Source organism: Belonocnema kinseyi, chromosome 6 (assembly GCF_010883055.1).
Source record: "Belonocnema kinseyi isolate 2016_QV_RU_SX_M_011 chromosome 6, B_treatae_v1, whole genome shotgun sequence".
In the NCBI taxonomy this organism is placed as follows: domain Eukaryota; kingdom Metazoa; phylum Arthropoda; class Insecta; order Hymenoptera; family Cynipidae; genus Belonocnema; species Belonocnema kinseyi.
In genome coordinates, this window is record NC_046662.1 from 80,439,209 (window position 1) to 80,457,738 (window position 18,530).

Genomic DNA, 18,530 nt, shown 5'->3' on the forward strand with positions numbered 1-18,530 from the left:
CGGGTTATGGGAGTCTCAGGTTATGGGCTTGAAAGTTACCGGGCTTGGGGGTGAAATTTTTCATATTTGAATCCGCCATATCTCGGCTATGAAAAATCTTATGAAAAGGTTAGGCATCGCATTTTGAAGGTAAAGAGTAGTTCTTTACGATGCCATTGTCAGTTTGTGAAAAAAAATTTTTTCGCGATGTTACGGGGCCTCGAACACATCAAAATAACGGGTTTTTGACCCTTTTAGGTTAGAATATCTCGAAAACTGAGGGTGATGGAATTTTTCTGAGGTCAGATTCGGATTCAGCGCAGCAAAAACCTTCGGGAATAGTAGGTCTGGTCTCTGGTTCTGAGAATTGTTGGCCTGTGTAATTGAGTCTTTTAATATACGGTAAACATGGGCATTTGTTTATAATAATTATTTAAATCAAGAAACAAATGTGTTAAATTACAAAACATGAGAAGCATAATTCTATGGCAAAACAAACTTATTCGATTCCATAAAGAAAATGCATACTAAGGGGTCATCCATAAATCACATCATCGGTTCTTGGCTAAATTTTGATCCCCCACCCCCAACTTCACTGCCCACGATGTTATTAATACCCCTTCCCTCCCGTTTATTATCACGTCACTTCTCTTAAAATCACTAAAATTTACAAAAAGTGACAGCGAAATAGAAAAAAATTTTCAAGCTGTTAATCGCGTATTGTCATTTTAGGTTACACCATAAGTGTATTTGAATAACATTTTTTTATTTCTCAAGAGCTCAATCATGTAACAAGAAGGATAATTTTGTTTCTCATAACAATTTTTAAAAAATCGGTCTATTTTCCCAACAAAGATCTTTTCAAACTAACAATTTTAATATTTTAATATTTGCATTTATTAATTGAAATTGAAGATAAATACAAATTTTCATTAATTTCAGAGCACCCCCATTTTAGAGCCACGTGATTTATGGATGACCCTTGCTGAGGGAAAAGAGGTCAAAATGGGTACCTGTTTGTAATAGTTGTTCAAATAATTAACATTTGCTGTAAATTTAAAAAATATTAAAACAAGAGGTCTTTGGTGAGACATTCATAGACGATTAAAAAAAAAATTATACTACTCATGGTGGAAAGATAAAAATATGTATTTATTGATAGAAATTGTTTACATAATCGATATTTATTGATAATTCGAAAAATATAAAAGCGAAAAGTCACTGGAAAATCATTTTTAGTTTAATCTCTATAAAAAATTGAGTCTATTCATGGAAGAATTCTAAAATTAGGCAATAGTTTTTAATAACTGTTTAAATAAATAAATGTTTTAGAATTATAAAATATGACCACATAAAATCATTGAAGGGACATCTCTGGTTGATTCTTAGAAAAAATTAGCCTATTCATTCAGACATTGCTAAACTATATTTGTTTACAAATATTGTTTCAAAATTTTCGAAAGAACAGATATTTTTAACTAATCGTAAAAGTACATCAATTTCACTCGTATTTCATAAGAATACTATGAATTCCAAGAAATCATCGTTACAAATTGAATAAAAAATGACACTTGTTCATTAATTTATTTTTCTCAGTGGCAGACTTAAAAAGTTATAAGAAAACATAACCTTTTTTTATTATCTAACATAAAATATGATATCAGCTAAGGTAAAAAAGTAACCCACTTTTCTCCAAACAAAGGTGATTTTTGGCAGAAAGTGAAAGAAAAATGCCGATTTTTTTAGCGTTGATATGTTTCAAATTATTTTTTTCTACTTCGCTATAATTTACAAGTAAAATTAAAGAAGTAATTCTTATCGAAAACATATACAGGATTCTTATCAGCGCAAAATGCGATCAATTAAAAAAAAAATTAGCCAATGAACAATGTAACTTTTAAGATAAGAAAGTCGACATAGGGGAATCCAGATAAATTTTCTCCGCCAATCATTTAACACAAAACACGTGTCACGTCGTCATCATCAACGGATACGAATGCTAAGGAAAAGTGTAGCGGTAGCGCCTCCGTTGATTCTCTGCATTATCAGTCAAGTGCTGTCGCGTGCCCGAAACGGTTCCCCATTCACTTTACGAATCTCTCGCTCCCAACACACTCCACAAGAAGTAATGCCATCCTCCGATGTTATAAATTTTGCGGCCTTTTTTTCGCTCTTCTAAACTCAAAAAGTCTCTCGACAACTCCACTTCTTGCGTTCAATCGCAAAAGAAGAAATCGAAAACCGGAAGTGATTTTTTTAAATCGACAAACTTTTCGCAAACAGATAGATTTTTTGCAAGTCTATAAAAATTCTATCCAGGAATCGAGAATTCTTTCTTGATTCCAATCGAAAGATTCACGCTTCGCCCTCTTCACCGTTTTTGATTTCTTTAGCGATCGGAATTTCCCGGCTAAGCTTCGACACGCTGGCGCAAATTCATCGAAATGTGTCTTCGTCGTGAGTATAGTGTTTTTTTCAATAGTACTGTTTTTCAAATTAGTGCTTTTTCGCCAAAAAGAATATTCCATTTTTCATGCATTTTTTCATTTTGTGACTATTTTTATTTTCCGGAAAATTACAGAATTTATTTTATTTTGTAAAGATTAGAGAGTTCAATAAAAATTATATAAGTGGAGTGTAAACGAACTAATGGAGGCCGAATAGCCGATAATGCAAACAATTTAATGTTCGCGTTATCTATGAAGTGTTCCAAAGTCTCAATTATTGGTAGAAACGAGGAGAGGCAAATAGAAACTTTGATTATTTAATAGGAACTTTCATATATAAGTATTTTGTTTTTAATAAATGAATTTATACAATTTAATTTTTAATTTTTGGTATTTTTATATTAATATTTTAATTTTTGAAAAAAATTTACAACACCTCTTGTTTCCACTTCCCCAGGAAATCCCAAATTTTGATGTTTTTAAAAATTAGAATAACTCTGGAAATAACTAACATTTTCTAAAGTTCTTGGATTCATTTTTAAAATAAGTCTCCGTTGTATTTTTCTACTTTATTATGGTATTTTTAGAATTTTACTCTAGATTCTACCCAAGAGTTTCGTTTTTTATCATACTTTGATAAACTTTAGTAATAATTATGAAAAATATTGATATTTAAAATTTTTTTTAATCCTGTGGTGAATACAATCATTATGGGAAATTTTTTGACTTTTTTGCACCGAGTTCGACCTTAGGCCAGAATCTAGGCGAAAATTATACAAATATCTTAACAATTTAGCAATATCCTGTTTTCTCCGATTTTTTCGTTTAATTGTTTTTTAAGGTTTCATAAATTTAACTTTAATAAGATTCTCGAGAAAATTAAAAAAAAAAGTAGTTAATAATTTCAGGTTTTTCTAATCATAATTCAACATATGAGTTAATCTTCAGCCAAACAGGTACATTTTTCAAACAAGAAGGATGCATTCTCAAGAAAAAATGTAATAGTTGATATTTGAAACCAAGAAAAATTTAGTTTTTAGTAAAAAACAGTTTAACTGATAAAAAAAGACAAATTTTTAACAAAATAGTTTTATAATCAACCAAAAAAAGATGAATTTTGAACCAGTTGTATTTTAAAAAAACAACCAAATCAAATATTTCACAGCAGAAATGAATTTTCTACAACACATTTTACTTTTTTAACCCTAACATATAAATCTTCAATTGAATACTTTAAATTTATACCGAGAGAAATAATGTTTTACAAAAAATAGACGAAATTTCCGCCAAAATTATGAATGTTCAACAAAAAATGAATTTTCAACCAAGAAGACTAATTTTCTGCCGATAAAAAAAAAACAAGTTTTAACATAGTACATTTCGATACGTATGTGACAGGTGACTATTTAGCGAATAAGACGTTCCTCGCACGAGCGAAGCGAGTGAGAAAAGTCTCATTCGCTCAAAATCACCTTTCACACAAATATCGAACAGTATTTTATACCACGGAAGGCGAAAAAAATCATGTCAAAGTTGAGATTTTGAGTTTAGAGTGATATAAAAATATTTTATTTTCAGCCAAAGAGATGAATTTTAAACTAAAATTATGAATCATCAACCAAATAAGTGAATGTTAAACAAACTACTTCGTCTTTTATCCAAGAAGTTAAAATTTTAACAAAAAAAGATCATATGAATGAGAAACCCGTCGTTTTGAAATAAAAAAGAGATGAAATCATTAAAAAAGACGAATTTGTTTATAACAATTGTCTCCAATTAAAATTTTTTCGAAAATTTTGCAGATTTGCTGAAATACTTTGGAAACTCACCTTGAAAATAAGCCCAAGCTCATAAAAAAACGTTAATTATTTTTTAAGTTATTCCAATTGTTTGAAAACTTCGAAATTTAAAGTTTCTTTGCAATAGCTTTTTTTTTAATTAATATTTTACCTTCAACTTGGGCACATTAAGCGCAGAATTTTAATAGGCTTTTCGATGTAAAAAAAATTTATTTTTATCTTAATATTATTAAATCTTTATAACTTTAAATCTAAATCAGAGATTTGAGATTTCTTTTGAGGTTCTGATTTTCTAACAGAAAAACACATTTATATTTTTTTCCAATTTTTCGTTAAATTAGGCATTCTGCAAGGAAGATATCCTATAATTTTTATGCGGACTAAATAGCTTTTTTACTAGGAGAAGCTTTTTTCATTTAATCGAATTTTTCTTACAAACGACGACAGATACGAAAAAATCTTAGGCTAAACTTTCGCACATTTAAAAAAGTTTTGCAAAAAATATTTCTTGCTTTTTCGTCATAAATTGCATCATATACGAGAAAAAAATGAGAAAATTGTAGGTATTTCTAGGAAAAAAATACTCCTGGTCTCGAAAATTGTTTAGCCGGCAAATAAAAAAGGTGTAATTGCCCAGAAAATAGTTTTTCATTTGAAGAACAAAATAAAAAGATGGAATTTCTCAGAAAATACTTTTTTATTTGAAGGAAAAATTTTATTTATTTTTTTTTTAACAAAGCAGAAAGTTCGAATACGCATAACTTCGTAGACAATTTTTTTCGCAAATCGGAAACATATGTATCTCCTAATTTTCTTTAGAAATCAACATATTTTGTACCAAAGAAGTTTAAAATTGACGAAAAATAAACAGCTTAAAAATAGTTTTTGTAATGAAATTTTTTTAATAACGTTTCTTACGATTTTGTTCAAAATGGTTGAATTTGAATAAATCATGACTTATTATTAACAAAAAAAGTTCCCTAAAACTCTACTGTTTCTAATTTGAAAAATAATTAAACAATCTTTAAATATACTTATTTGTGTTTTTAATTATTTTTTAAACAAATTTTATAACGTTTTAACTATAGAATTTCTTTCCTTCAAAATTGGAAACAGCAGTTTTTTCTATTATTTTACAATCTGAAGAAATGAGAATCAAATGACAATAAAAATTCAAGATAGAACCTTATGGTTTTACGGTCTCCATTTATTAAAATGAAACCATTTATCAAATATTGTTAAGAAGCGATGAAAAAATTCGATTGTAAAAAAGATTGTTAAAATACATTGTTTTGCCACTTTAGACATTTTTTAACTAATAATAATTTTTTTTATTTGAATTTCACACCTTTTACCATAATTTTAAGTATTGCATTATTGAAAATTATTTTAAGTTATTCAAATTAATTATTAAAATTTAAACTTTCAAAACTGTAAAACTAAAATTATTTTAGTTTCACAGTTTTTAATGTTTAAATTTAAAATTTTTTAAATGACTTTTGTCTAAGAGTAAACTTCAACACAGTAGAAAAAAAATACATGTCAATTTTTGAACATCACAACAAATTAATCCCAATTGAGTAAATCACGAGCATTTATTGGCATTGCGTCACTTTTATTTGTAAAAATAGCCATGTTTATATAGTTTGAAAATAGAGGGAAATGAAAAGCAATTGCGTTTCTGATTTCCTAGATTGAACTTGATATCATAACAGTTTTCCATGATCGAACTTCAGTATATATCGAAAATGGAACTTTTACTCAAAAAAAAAACCTATAATAAAAATTTAATGTTTTGAATAATAACCTGAAAATTATGAGAAAGTTATGTAATAATTTATATCCAGGCGCGCCAGAAAGATTAAAATTCGTAAAAATATTAAGAAAAACAGATAGCATTGATTTGATCAATATGATTCAGGAGATTAATTTTAGTTACTCAAATACATATATAAAAGTCTAATTAAGGATAAAAATAACTGCCTAATGATAGTCTCCTGTGGAATTATCCAATTCAGATTCTGCTACCAAACAACAAATAAAACCTCAAATTTGTGAATTTGTTAATTGACGGGATTTCCCGTCAACATCATGAATAGTTGAGTCAATATCAGATTGAAACATTTCATGGAAAAAAACTTTTTCAGGCAGCTATTTTCGAGAATAGAAGAATACACAAAGTTATAATTTTATCATATTTGATTTTTAAAAAACTTCTACTCTAGGATATTTACTATGATCAGTTAACAAACACGCGCGCTAATAGGCGCGACATTATTTAATTGCCGTACACCGTTCAAAATTTATGAAAATGACGATTAATTAATCGTAATCACAATTGAAAATATTTGAAAGCCGAATAAGTCCCATGAAATCATTTGATATGCCTTATATATTTTTAAAACTCTTTAAATTACTTGATATCCTTAAAATCTTATTGAAATATTTTTAAATATTTTGAAATCCTCTTAAATATTTTTAAATGCTTCAAACATCCTTCAAATCTTTTAAAATACTTTGAAGTCTCTATACATCTCTTGAAATCTCTTAAAATCCATTGAAAACTTTGACAAAATCCTTCAAATTTCTAAAATTCCCTTGAAATATTCTTAAATTAATTAAAATCCATGCAAATCATGTGAAATACCTTTAAATATTTTCATAGACCATGAAATCTTAAAGGATTATTGAAAATTTATTGAAAAAAATTTGAATCACTTCAAAGTATTATGAAATCTATGTGAAATCTGTCGAAATGTTTTAAAGTTAGTTACAATCCTTTTGTAAGTGATGTGAAATTTCTTGAAATAGGTTGAAATACTTTGAGAATCTCCAAAATCTTTTGAAAGGCTTTGAAGTTCCTAAAAATTCTTTCAAATCTTCGTAAACCGGTTTAAGTTCAGAAATACTGCCTGAAGGTCTTTGAAATTTTTACAGTCCCTATAAAGGATTTAAAATTGCATGAAATGCCATGACATTTTTTACAATATGTTAAATTGGTCTAAAATCCCTTGAAATCCTTTTAAATTACTCATAATCCCTTGAAATCTGTTGAAATCGCTTGAAATAATAAAAAATCCATACAAATATTTCGGAAACGTTATAATACTTTGAAGCTTTTCAAAACCCAATTGTATCTTCTGAAATCTTTTAAAATTTAGGAATAAATTTGAAATCCTAATATCTGATGTACATAAAAAATTTGAATGATCAAGTCCTCGGCATTAAATAATTGACGGCAATATACAATTCATTTTTTTCAATTGAATTAAGTTTCACTCTCTTATCAAAGTATATAATAATTTGAAATATGTATTTCTCAGAATCATGAAATATTTTTTCACCATAACAATCATAAATTTAAGTCCTTTTTGACTAAAGAGTGCTGCGTTCCAATTATAGTTCAAAATTTGATTCAACATGAGCCCAGCTTTCTTCTGTGTCGCGGATTTGAATTTGAATTATAATAAATGTATCAATGTCAAGTTATTTAAAACCCAATCAGGGTTTTAACAACAATAAGTGCAAGAGTTTTGAGATACTTTGTTACGCCACTTTTTAAAGATAGATCTAGCAACGTCAATTGTGCGCAACGCGCGAATAGATTTAGTTTCTCTATTTGAGAGGAAAAATAATTTAGAATATAAAATAAAAATTTCTAATCACTATTTTTTCCGTTTTATTTGTTTAATTGTTTGTAAGGTTTATATAAATACAACTTTTCTGAAATTCTTGAGAAAATTCAAAAAGGTTATTGTAATTTTAAAATATGTCAAATCACAATTTTAACAAAAAAGTTCATCTTTAACCAGAAAGGTAAATTTTCAAACAAAAAAGATAAATTCTCAAAAGAAAAATTTAATAGTTGACATTTCAATACAAAAAGAATGTATTTTTTATTAAAAAACAGTTGCATTTATTAATAATGATTAATGTTTAACGAAATGTGTTTTTAACAAAAAAATAATGAAGATTAATTTTTTTACCAGAAAAAGACGAATTGTCTACCAAAATTATGAATTATCAACTAAAAAAAGGTCTTCTTAACAAAGTAGTTTAATTTTTAACAAACAAAAAAACATGAATTCTCAACAAAAAATCTTACAGTTGATGTTAAAACTGAAAAAAATTTATTTTGATTACAAAAGACGAATTTTTAACGAAGTAATTGAGTCCTCAATCAAAAAAGAAATAAATTTTTAATCAAATATAATTTTCTTACGTTTAATGTCTACACTTCAACTACATTTTTCCAAATATCATAAATATTGTAACTTGAATCGAAAGGTTTGATTTCACTTTTTGAGGAATTAAAGTTATAAATTGAAACGAAAATTTTATTTATAAATTTATTTTTAAAGAAGGTTCTCAAAACACCTGCGGTTTTGACGATTACATTGTCATTTTGACTCTCGCGCTCGATAATTAGGTTATGAAGTCAATTCGCTTTGAACACTAAAACGCTGCGTAGACAAAATTGAACAGCCTATGAGAATTAGGTATATTTTTCAATATAATGTTAATAAAACAACACAATTTTTTTTAATTGAATAAATAGAGACATTCAGCCGTAGGCATTGATTCCGTTCGTTCGAACTTCATTTCTAAGACAACTAAACATTGATTATTTAATTCAGAACTTTTTAAATTTTTGTTGAATTGAATAAGTTTATCAAGATAATTCGTAAATTTTGTGAAAATCTAATAAAAAGTACGCTATAAACTTACGAATCTCTTAAAAATAATAAGAGCATTTTTTTGAAAATGATCTAACACCCATCTATAAGAAACTTTAAAACAAATTTCTGCAATTTGAAGAAAAAAATTAAATATTGATAATGCTTTAAATTTTTTGATTTTGTTTCGAAATGTTTGGTTAATAAACTTGACCTTCATTTTGGAACCCTCAATAAGTGTAGCAAAGGCTCACTCGAATGGACAAATGCTTGAAAAGTTAAAGTGGCTACAACATTCAGGTAACCATACGGAGAGACATATAGACATACAGCCACTGATAACATTTTATAATTTTCGGACTGTGTGAGTGCCGAAACGTAAAGTTCCGTTATGCATGAAATAAAAACAATTTTGAACAAATTATTCTTTGAAGAGAAAAATTATGTTTATTACAAAATAAAAATTTCGAGTGAATATTTATTTTTTAAGCTTATTTGCTTTGAATTTATATAAATATAATTTTTCCAGGGTAAATATTTCAAAATATCCAACAATTTTTTTAAATCTTCTGGATTAGTTTTTTACACAATTTTGTAAACTTTTTATAATGTTTTAAAATCTATTTAAATATATTCCTAAAATTAATTTCTTAAGTAAAGAATGACTCAATATTTGCAGGAATCGTAAAAAATTGGTATTGTCATCTTTTGAAATCGTTTAAAACTTCAAGATTTTGCTATATTTTATTTTAAGTTTTCTTATATCTTTTCAAATATTTGATTATTTTCGAAATTTTTTGAAAATGTCTAAATATATCAGAAAATGATTGGAATTTTTCTGAAAATATATTTTTTTAACTTTGAAGTAAAATGTTGTTTGAAATCTTCTAAAATCTACATTTAGTGCAATAAAATTTTAAATTTTAATTTGTTTTTGAATTTTTTAATAACTTTGAAATATCTCTTCAATTAATTCAAAGTTTTAAAATCAAAGCTTAAATGATGACTAAGATATTCTACATTTTTATTCACAATTTCATATTTATTATCGCTTTAAAAGTATGACAAAGTTTACGAAATTGTAGTGTGCCATCAAAATTTTAAGAAAAGAATTATTGACTAATAATAAAAAGCATTTACAATTAAACGTTTCTTTTTATCAATAATATTTAGAAAAATTCAGAAATAAATTTTATGAAGGGGCTGTGAATCCTTTACATGTTTTTGAAACATATGGTAAAAAAAGTTTTAAACCGAATTTCATTCTTATTGACGAATAATGTACAGTTTGAATGTTCCCTTTCAGAAATAAATTTCTCGAATTAAAATTCATTATTTGAAAATGGCAATTCACAAAATTCCATAAAATTGATAAGAAAAGATTGAAAACAGTCACATAAAGCCGTATTCGCGTAGTATGCAACCACTCGGGTAGACAACAACAATGAGTCAGAGTTTTTCGAGAATGTCGTTCCACTTATTTTTTAGATAAGACATAATATTGCTTACAAAACTATTTTCCCAGAAAAATACTATTTTTATTTATTCTCAAATCCTATGGCATCTAAAACGGAAACGAAAATATTGAAAACTAATCTATACCAGCAGATTATTATCGCCATTGATGAAAACATTAAAAAAAATAAGAACTTGTCTTTTTTGAACTGAAACATGCCTCCTGAATGTCTAAAATGGGGCACGTAGATCTAACAAAATTAAGCGCTTTATGTTACATGTTTACTGTTACGTGCAATTTTTCATTTAACTAACTGTTTCTAAAAAACTCTGAACATGAAAAGAAGAATCGAAAAAAAGATTTATTTTTTATTTTTAATAAAATCAAGATCGCCGGGAGCGGGTGCTAATCTGAAAAACTGCACCCGATCCCAGCGAAATCGCGGTAAAATGTCAGCCACAACCACGTCTCACGACCGTGAGATAGGTGGTTACAGTCTGTAACGGAATCAATACGACGATCCGGCAAAAATCTCGTGCACCCTGAGGACACGGAGCGACCCAAGAAAGACCGCCTTCTGCATTTTTCCCGCAAGTGTTTTAGCATATATTCTTCACACCCAGGGATGCTTTTCAGGCTACTAACCAGTGAAAGCTTGACATCTCCAAGAGCGCCGATGATAAGGACGATTAGTTTGACAGAATATTCCGGATACAATCGTCGCAACTTCCTGATGAGGTCTCTATACCTGTTTTTCTTTTCCTTCTCCTTGGCTATGATGTTTTTGTCAGCTGGCGCCGCAAAATCGATAACGAACATGGCTCGCTTCTTGACTTTAAGAAGAAACATGTCAGGCCTCGAGTGTGTAACAGAAACAATTTTCGAGAATATAAAGTTCCAGTAAATGCAGCACTTATCATTCTCGACAATTGACTCGATTTCCCTAGGAGCATTTAGAGGAGCGATATTAAGGTTCGTGCATGGCACGCCCTGCAACTATCTTCGGGAATGTCTTGGCTCAAAATGTGACGACGGTATGTGGAAATGACACCGTCTTGACATGCCAAAATTAAACCCTCCGTGCCAGACTTCAATCCGGGTGATTTAAGGAAAGCAAAAGTTAGCTCACAAGACATGGACTGATCCTCCACATTTCTGTGAAAGATGCTGTGCATCCTCTTTTCGAGGAGCTGTTCACGGAAGTTTTTCTCTTATGCTTTCTTAGTCCGGGCTTTCAGAAGTGAATACTCGAGATGTGAGTACTCAGCCCTAATACTGAAGTTAAGTCCGAGTGTTTCGGCAGCCTCCTGTGTTGCTTTGTACAGAAACGCTCCTTTGCCCACTTCCTTGTGCTTTCGGGCCATTTTAAGACGAGGGTTTCTTTCATTTGCGACTCCATGTGCTGTACCCAGAATGATCCTGTTGTTAAGACATTCGAAATGCAATATTCCGCGACCACCTTAACGGCGTGAGATGTAGAGTCTGTTGATGCATGCTTTTTTTCATGTGCATAACCTTTCGTGTCCCGATATCAAGGGATTTGAGCTCGTTCTTCGTCCACGGTACCACTCTGATGAATAGAGTACTACCGGGACAGCAAACGTGTTCGTTGCAGATACTTTTTTCCTCGCCGACAGTTCGGAAGACCAAATATGCCGGATGAGATGTTTGTATCTGCTTCGGAGAGTATCCTTTATATATGTCACATCCTGAATGCGACTCTGTGGCACGCCCAGGTACGTGTAAGTCGCTGCAGCGCAAAGGTGACGCATAGCGCTTCTATCGACGAGCTCAGGGTCTTCAGGGATGCCATTAAGTTTTCCTCGCTTTGAATAAACCTTGGCGCATTTGTTTAACCCAAGTTCCATTCATATTTCCTTAGTATATCGTTCGACAATCCCTAGAGCTAGATGTCGCTGCTCTTTGCTTTTAGCATTGATCTTAAGATCGTCCATGTAAAATACATGAGTGATCTTGTACTTTCGATCTACAGGTTTGCCGCAAAAGTAGCAGTCGGAATGGCGAAGAGCTAGAGATAGTGGTAATAATGTGAGGCAAAATAGGAGTGGGCTCATGGTGTCGCCCTGAAAAATTGAAAGGTGACCTCTCTGAAAGGTGACCTTGATAGTTATCACACGATTTTTTCCAGATGAGATAGTAAATCTGGTTTTCCGAAGCGGCATCAATCTCTCTATGCACCTCATGATTTGCGGCTGAACCGTTAAGCTTTCCGAAAGACAGATGATAAGTCTATGGGAGGCCGAATCGAAAGCTTTCCGGTAATCACTCCAGGCCATCGATAGATCACCGACATCCTGCTATATCTTTCTTGGAGCCACGTTATTCATATATTTCTTGCCACACAGGTTCAATTGCCCGAACAATCCTATCATTTAGGATAGCTGTGAATATCTTATACAGTGTGTTCAGAGAAGTGATTGGTCTGTAATTCTTCGAGTCAGCTAAGTTGCCTATTTTCAGCAGGAGTATTGTGCGCCCTTTCACCAACCATTCCAGAATTGGCTCTTCCGACTTTAGATATGAGGTGAAAATACGGGCCAAATGCTAATGGGTTGAAGGAAACTTCTTCCACCAGAAGGTTTTGATACCATCTGGTCCCGGGTCGGAATAGTTCTTCATCCCTCTTAATCCTTTTTTCACCTCCTTGATAGTGATGGGTGGGCATTCTTTATCAGGTGTTATGAGGGCATTACACAGCTCCTTGAAGCTATTTATGTTATCTGAGTCTTCGTCCAGTCTATGCTGCATTTTGTAGAATTTTCTCCAAAATACTTCGACCTCCTCTGGTTTGGGCGGGTCGTCGACAGTAACTGGAGGGTCTTGGAAGAGTCAAGATGGGTCAGAGAGAAACTGTTGATTTTCTCTGACCCATCTCTCCCTTCGCTCTAGACTTCTCTTAGCTTCAGATAGTATCCGTACTCTCTCAACAATATGCTGCCTGATGGTCAGCAGCTTTGACTTTTTAAGTGTGTGATAACGGGTCCGCAGTTCGCGCGCGAACTTTCGAACCTTGGCGGTAAAATTCCGACCAGATGTGATGTAGTCACACACTGAATGCGGGACGCGTACTGTCAAGAAGAACCATGTCAGGTCTCGAGTGAGCAACAGAAACAATTGTCGAGAATATCAAGTTCCAGTATATACGGCACTTCCCATTCTCGACAATTGACTCGATTTCCCTAGGAGCATTTAGAGGAGCGATATTAAGGTTAATGCCGTAAGAGTGACAGAGATGGTAATAAAGAACTCTTAGTGCCGCATTGTGCCTTTGAATGTAGGTCGTTCCCGCGTGAGTTGAACAACTAGATAGTTGACACCTCACCCAGGTGCCATTCCGCTTTCGGCACGGTTTTCACACCTCCGTTTGGGGGTTAATTCCTTCGGGACCACCCCTGGTGGTCAGCGATTACCTATTCATTTTTGTAACCATATTCAGCAGAAACCCATGGTACAGGGACCCTCTATCCGCAATTCGAGGACGCGTTCGGTGGCTTTGTCTTAGGCCCTTCAGTTTGATTCTAGAGGAATCAAAACCGAATATATATATATTTCTTTTTTTTCTGTACAAAACATTTTTTTGCTTGTACTCGAAAACAATCAACACGTATTTTTTTCAATCTGTTACTCGAAAGTCTCGAGATATGATTTTTTTTTAAATTTGTGTTCAAGATTATCAAATATGCAGGAAAACTTTAAGAATGACTCCACTCCAATCTAAATAAATCTGCTATTTTCGATCCGCTTTTTTTCAAATATGTATTATTTCTATAAATTGAGAAGCAACTGACACAAACACCAAAATGATTTTTAGATTTTAGAATAGTGCAGCTATTTACACTTTTTCCGCCAAGAAACGGTTTCAAAGAAATATAAAGTTCACTATTATTAGAATATTAATTTTCGAAATACGTTGTCATGATTCTCAAGTCCCGCTGCCTTTGCATCGAATCCGTTTGGTTATTTTAACCAAAAATTCCTCTTCGCTGAATTTTTTCCGCGTAAAGATTCAAACATAAGGAACATGACATTCATGGACTTATTGCAATGAACAGTGGGACAATATTTATATAACGATATGTTCGAAGAAGATTTTTACGCTTTGTGATTCCAAAAGTAATTTGGATGCAATTTAAAAAATCCGTGTACGGTCGTAATTTAATATTCTATCTATATGAAAGCAAACACATGGAATATGAGAGACACGTGTGGTTTTATGATGTCTGCCTGATCGTCTGCAATACCATGATCCGACAAATAAAAATTCTCCGCTGATTTTGCATAGGTGTAAAGTTACTGATCTTATCATAATCTACTTCCATTAAAAAGATTCAACGACATTGAGAAACTAGTAATCATCTCGAAATTGATGACCGCCAACGTGGAATATTTCGAGCAATGAACTTCTTTATCTTCGCCTCTCGACAAATAAAAGATTTCTTTTATCCCCGCTTTTATTGTCTGTCAATTATACCAATATTAGTAATACAAGGCTTTGCACCTTTGTGAATTCGTGCTTTGTAAATGTTTATCAATTTGAACTGTTCTTTTAAACTCTAAAAAAATTTCTCATAACTTCAAGCTGATCATATAAATGATTGACAGTGAATGCAAGTTATTCCAGCTTCAAATTTTTATACGATTCATTTCACTGTTGGCAGCCTGAGCTACTGCGCTTGCGTTAGGGCTGAACGCTGGTCGGCCACACTTGGTGCGCGATTCAAAATTAAATTAAAGAAAAAAACAATTCTTGTAATTTAAATAAATAATTATTAAATTATGCACAAGAATGTATTCAAATTGTGTAAATTTTGACTTCAGACAAGAAAAAAGTGTATAACACATATTTTATAAATAATAGTTTATTTTCATTGAACTCCAAAAACTGACTTATAGTTCACAAAACACTTTGTAATAGATGCATTTGTTGAAATACCATATAATGTTTCTGCAGCTTGATATATAGAAGTTAATTGTAGAATTTAATAATGATAATATTTGAATTTTTCTAAAAATAATTTCAGCTGAGAATTTTTTCGATTAAAAACTTATAATTAATTATTTTCAATCACTTTTCCAAGAAATTTCTTTTCGAATTAACTGTTTTGTAAAATATAAGTTGGTCTTTGGAATGCAATGAAAAGAAACTGTTATTTATATAATATATGTGTTATATTTTTCTTGCCTGAAATCAAAAGTTACACAATTTGTATACATTATTGTTTATATTTTAATAATTATTTATTCAAATTACAAGAATTGTTTTTCAATGTAATTTTGAATTGCGCTTCAAAGGGTAGACAACCAGCGCTCAGCCCCAATGCACGCATGAATGAAAATTATTATCATTTCATTATTGCATTAAATAGTCCGTAAAAAAGAAAAACTATTTTTCAATTACACTTATACAGAAAAATTACTTTCTACGAAGATATTAGAAAAAAAGAGCAAAATTTAACCGATTCCCATGCATTTGGTCAATTGTTATCCCCTCAGTATTCAACGAAGTGAAGTGAGCTAGTGATTGGAGTGAAAATACCTTATTGTATATGTAGACGGTCATGACTTTTTCTATACATCCCGGCTTTAGTTTAAATGTCGACGGGCATGACTAACCTAACTTTTGGAAGTTGTATTAGGAAGTTATAATTTTATTCTAAGTGATTGGTACGCCCAATTAAATGAAAGAAATTTGAAAATTAGGTAAATATTGTTTCAATTGGTTTCCTTGTTAACAATTATTTAGGCTAATATCGCAAAGCGAATAGTTGCTTTGACAGGTATTCAGGTGGCTGACAGCGCGGTTCAGAACTCCACAATTCTGCCTGAGCCAAAATTCAGTCTCCAAATGATACTTTCCCCTAGATGCACACATGGGCACCTACCTTCAGAGGAATACATTTGAGACTTTAAAACTCTCTCAAATGATCATTGGGAGCCCAATGAAATTTGAGCTGCAACAAATTTAACACCAGCGTTTTTCTGTGTTTGATTAATGAGATTTTAACTTTTTACTTTCATTCGCCCTTTCTTAAAAAACAACTTTCGAGAAGAAATATTTTTTATTTTCTTAGATAGTGTGCCAGTTAAAAAACTTTTACTGATTCTTAAAATATACGTTTGCAAAAATAAGGTTCTGTATTGCGAAGTTATGCACAGTGGAAACGAAAAACAAAAAACAGATATCACAATAATTCTAAGCCTTACTTCCTGAGAATAATAGGATTTTTAATCTTCCGCTTGAAATAAAAAAGTCATTAACTAATTTTTATTTTATTCCAAATTTTCGACTGTAATTTTTAAAACTCAAATATTTATTTCCGAGACTCCATAGGTTTGAACAATTTGAAACTTGTCTGAAAGTTTATGTATTTTTATTTTGAAACCTGTTAATTTGAAGCGTTCAAAGATTGGCCAGTTTTTATAATCATCAAATTTTTAGTATCAAAATGACACATTTTATAACTGAAACCCTATCATTTAAAATTTCTCAAAATGTTGAAAATTTCATAATATATATGTAGTATTCTCAAATGAAACTGTCATGTCGAATTCTCGAAATAAATCTTTCTAGCAATCACTACAGAGCAAAATCAATAAATTTAAAAAAAGCAATTTTCTAAATGTCCGTAAAATGTTAATCTGCTTTTGTGACATTTAATGAAAAATATAATTTAAAAGAATCATGAATTTATTCATCGATTTCGATATGCATGAATGAAAGCAGTAGATTTAATTATCGTGCTGGTTTGCAGAGAGCTAACTACTAATTTAGTTTTCAAATAACTTTCAATTTAAACTGAATAGTTATAGTGTAATGACTATTTTCGAGTGATGTTGTCAAGACACTCATACGTCAAAAACTTCTTTGACGACAATGGTCAGTTGGTCATTGTTGAGGTGCGCATTAGTTTAGTAACACTTTTATTACTGTATGAACAACATCCGCAAACCGATTGTGCTCAGTTAAGAAAATACTCTTCAATAAAGAATGTACGTGCAAATCACACGTTCATTAATCTCAAGCTGTTGTTGATCAGACTTAATTTGACGGAGATGATAAGCAAAGATCGAAAGCAATTTACACACTTCGATAATTTTTACATTATTATCAACCATATTGGAATCAAGAGATAAGCATTGGTAAGAAATCCTCTATTGTATCAAACAAAGCTATCGTGAAAAAATCGACCTCGATTTACCAATACAATGAATGGCATAAATAAAATCACATAACTTTTCTACGATTTTGAGAATTGAAATGATATTATCAGCCATATCTTATGAAAGAAAAGACATAATTTGCTATGGAAAAAGTTTAAACCTTATAAAAACTAATTATTTCAACAACAGTTTTTATAATTGATTTTTTCTTTTTGTCCCTTTTTGCCAATTTTTAAAAAATGATTGTTTTTTGATAAATCTATGTTTATTTTTTTGGGGGAAAATTTTTTCTAGGACTTTACTGTTTCCAATTTTTAAAATAAGTTAATCATCCTCAAATATAATTATTTGTTTAAAAATGTATTCTTTAAAACAATTTCTTGAACTATTGCAGCCGTAGAAAAATTGTCTGACAATTGAACCGCTGACGATCAAAAGGGGATATAGCCGAAACGCCGTCGTTTTAGTTTGACCCTAGCTCTTATTTTTTTCAGGTCAAATTTTAATTTTTTGATAACATATCCCAATAGTAAATTTTATTGGGCATATTTTTAGTTCTATAAATAAATGTGTCGACCTTATTAGTTTTCGAAATAATCAAGAAAATGTTACTTTTATGTGTAATTGCAAAATACGAATTTGTTGTGTTCAACTCGCGATTAGTTCTACAATAATAGGAATTTTGTAATACAAATTCCAGAAAATATGCACCATCATATAACGAAACTAATAGTATTGATAGTATTTCAATGAATCATCACCAAAAATGTTTAACGTTTTTTATTCTTCTCATGACGTAAATTAGATATTGAAAGTTTCAAACGCTTCAGGAGTCGAACGAATTCTCAGAAAATTAAAAGAAACACTTTTTTGGGATCCAAGGAAGCTTTTTGAAAAATAACAGTCAATTATGTTTTATAGTTTTAAAGTCATTGGAAAGTCAAGCACGCGTACGTGACAGCGCTGAGATCCTAAATAAATTGTGATTTTA

At 30.7% G+C, this 18,530-nt stretch overlaps 1 protein-coding gene across 3 annotated transcripts in view; it reads left to right on the forward strand.

The window, feature by feature from the left end:
• Nucleotides 1-18,530, forward strand: part of LOC117174304 (solute carrier family 41 member 1-like) — a 35,641-nt gene that overhangs the window by 6,980 nt on the left and 10,131 nt on the right. Inside the window, exon 1 of one of the 3 annotated variants that reach the window (XM_033363286.1) lies at nucleotides 2,020-2,436. The exons of the other annotated variants lie outside the window; for them this stretch is intronic. The gene's annotated coding sequence lies outside the window, so the exon portion shown is untranslated. Of the gene's footprint in view, nucleotides 1-2,019; nucleotides 2,437-18,530 lie in introns of those variants that run through there. 3 annotated transcript variants of the gene reach the window in all.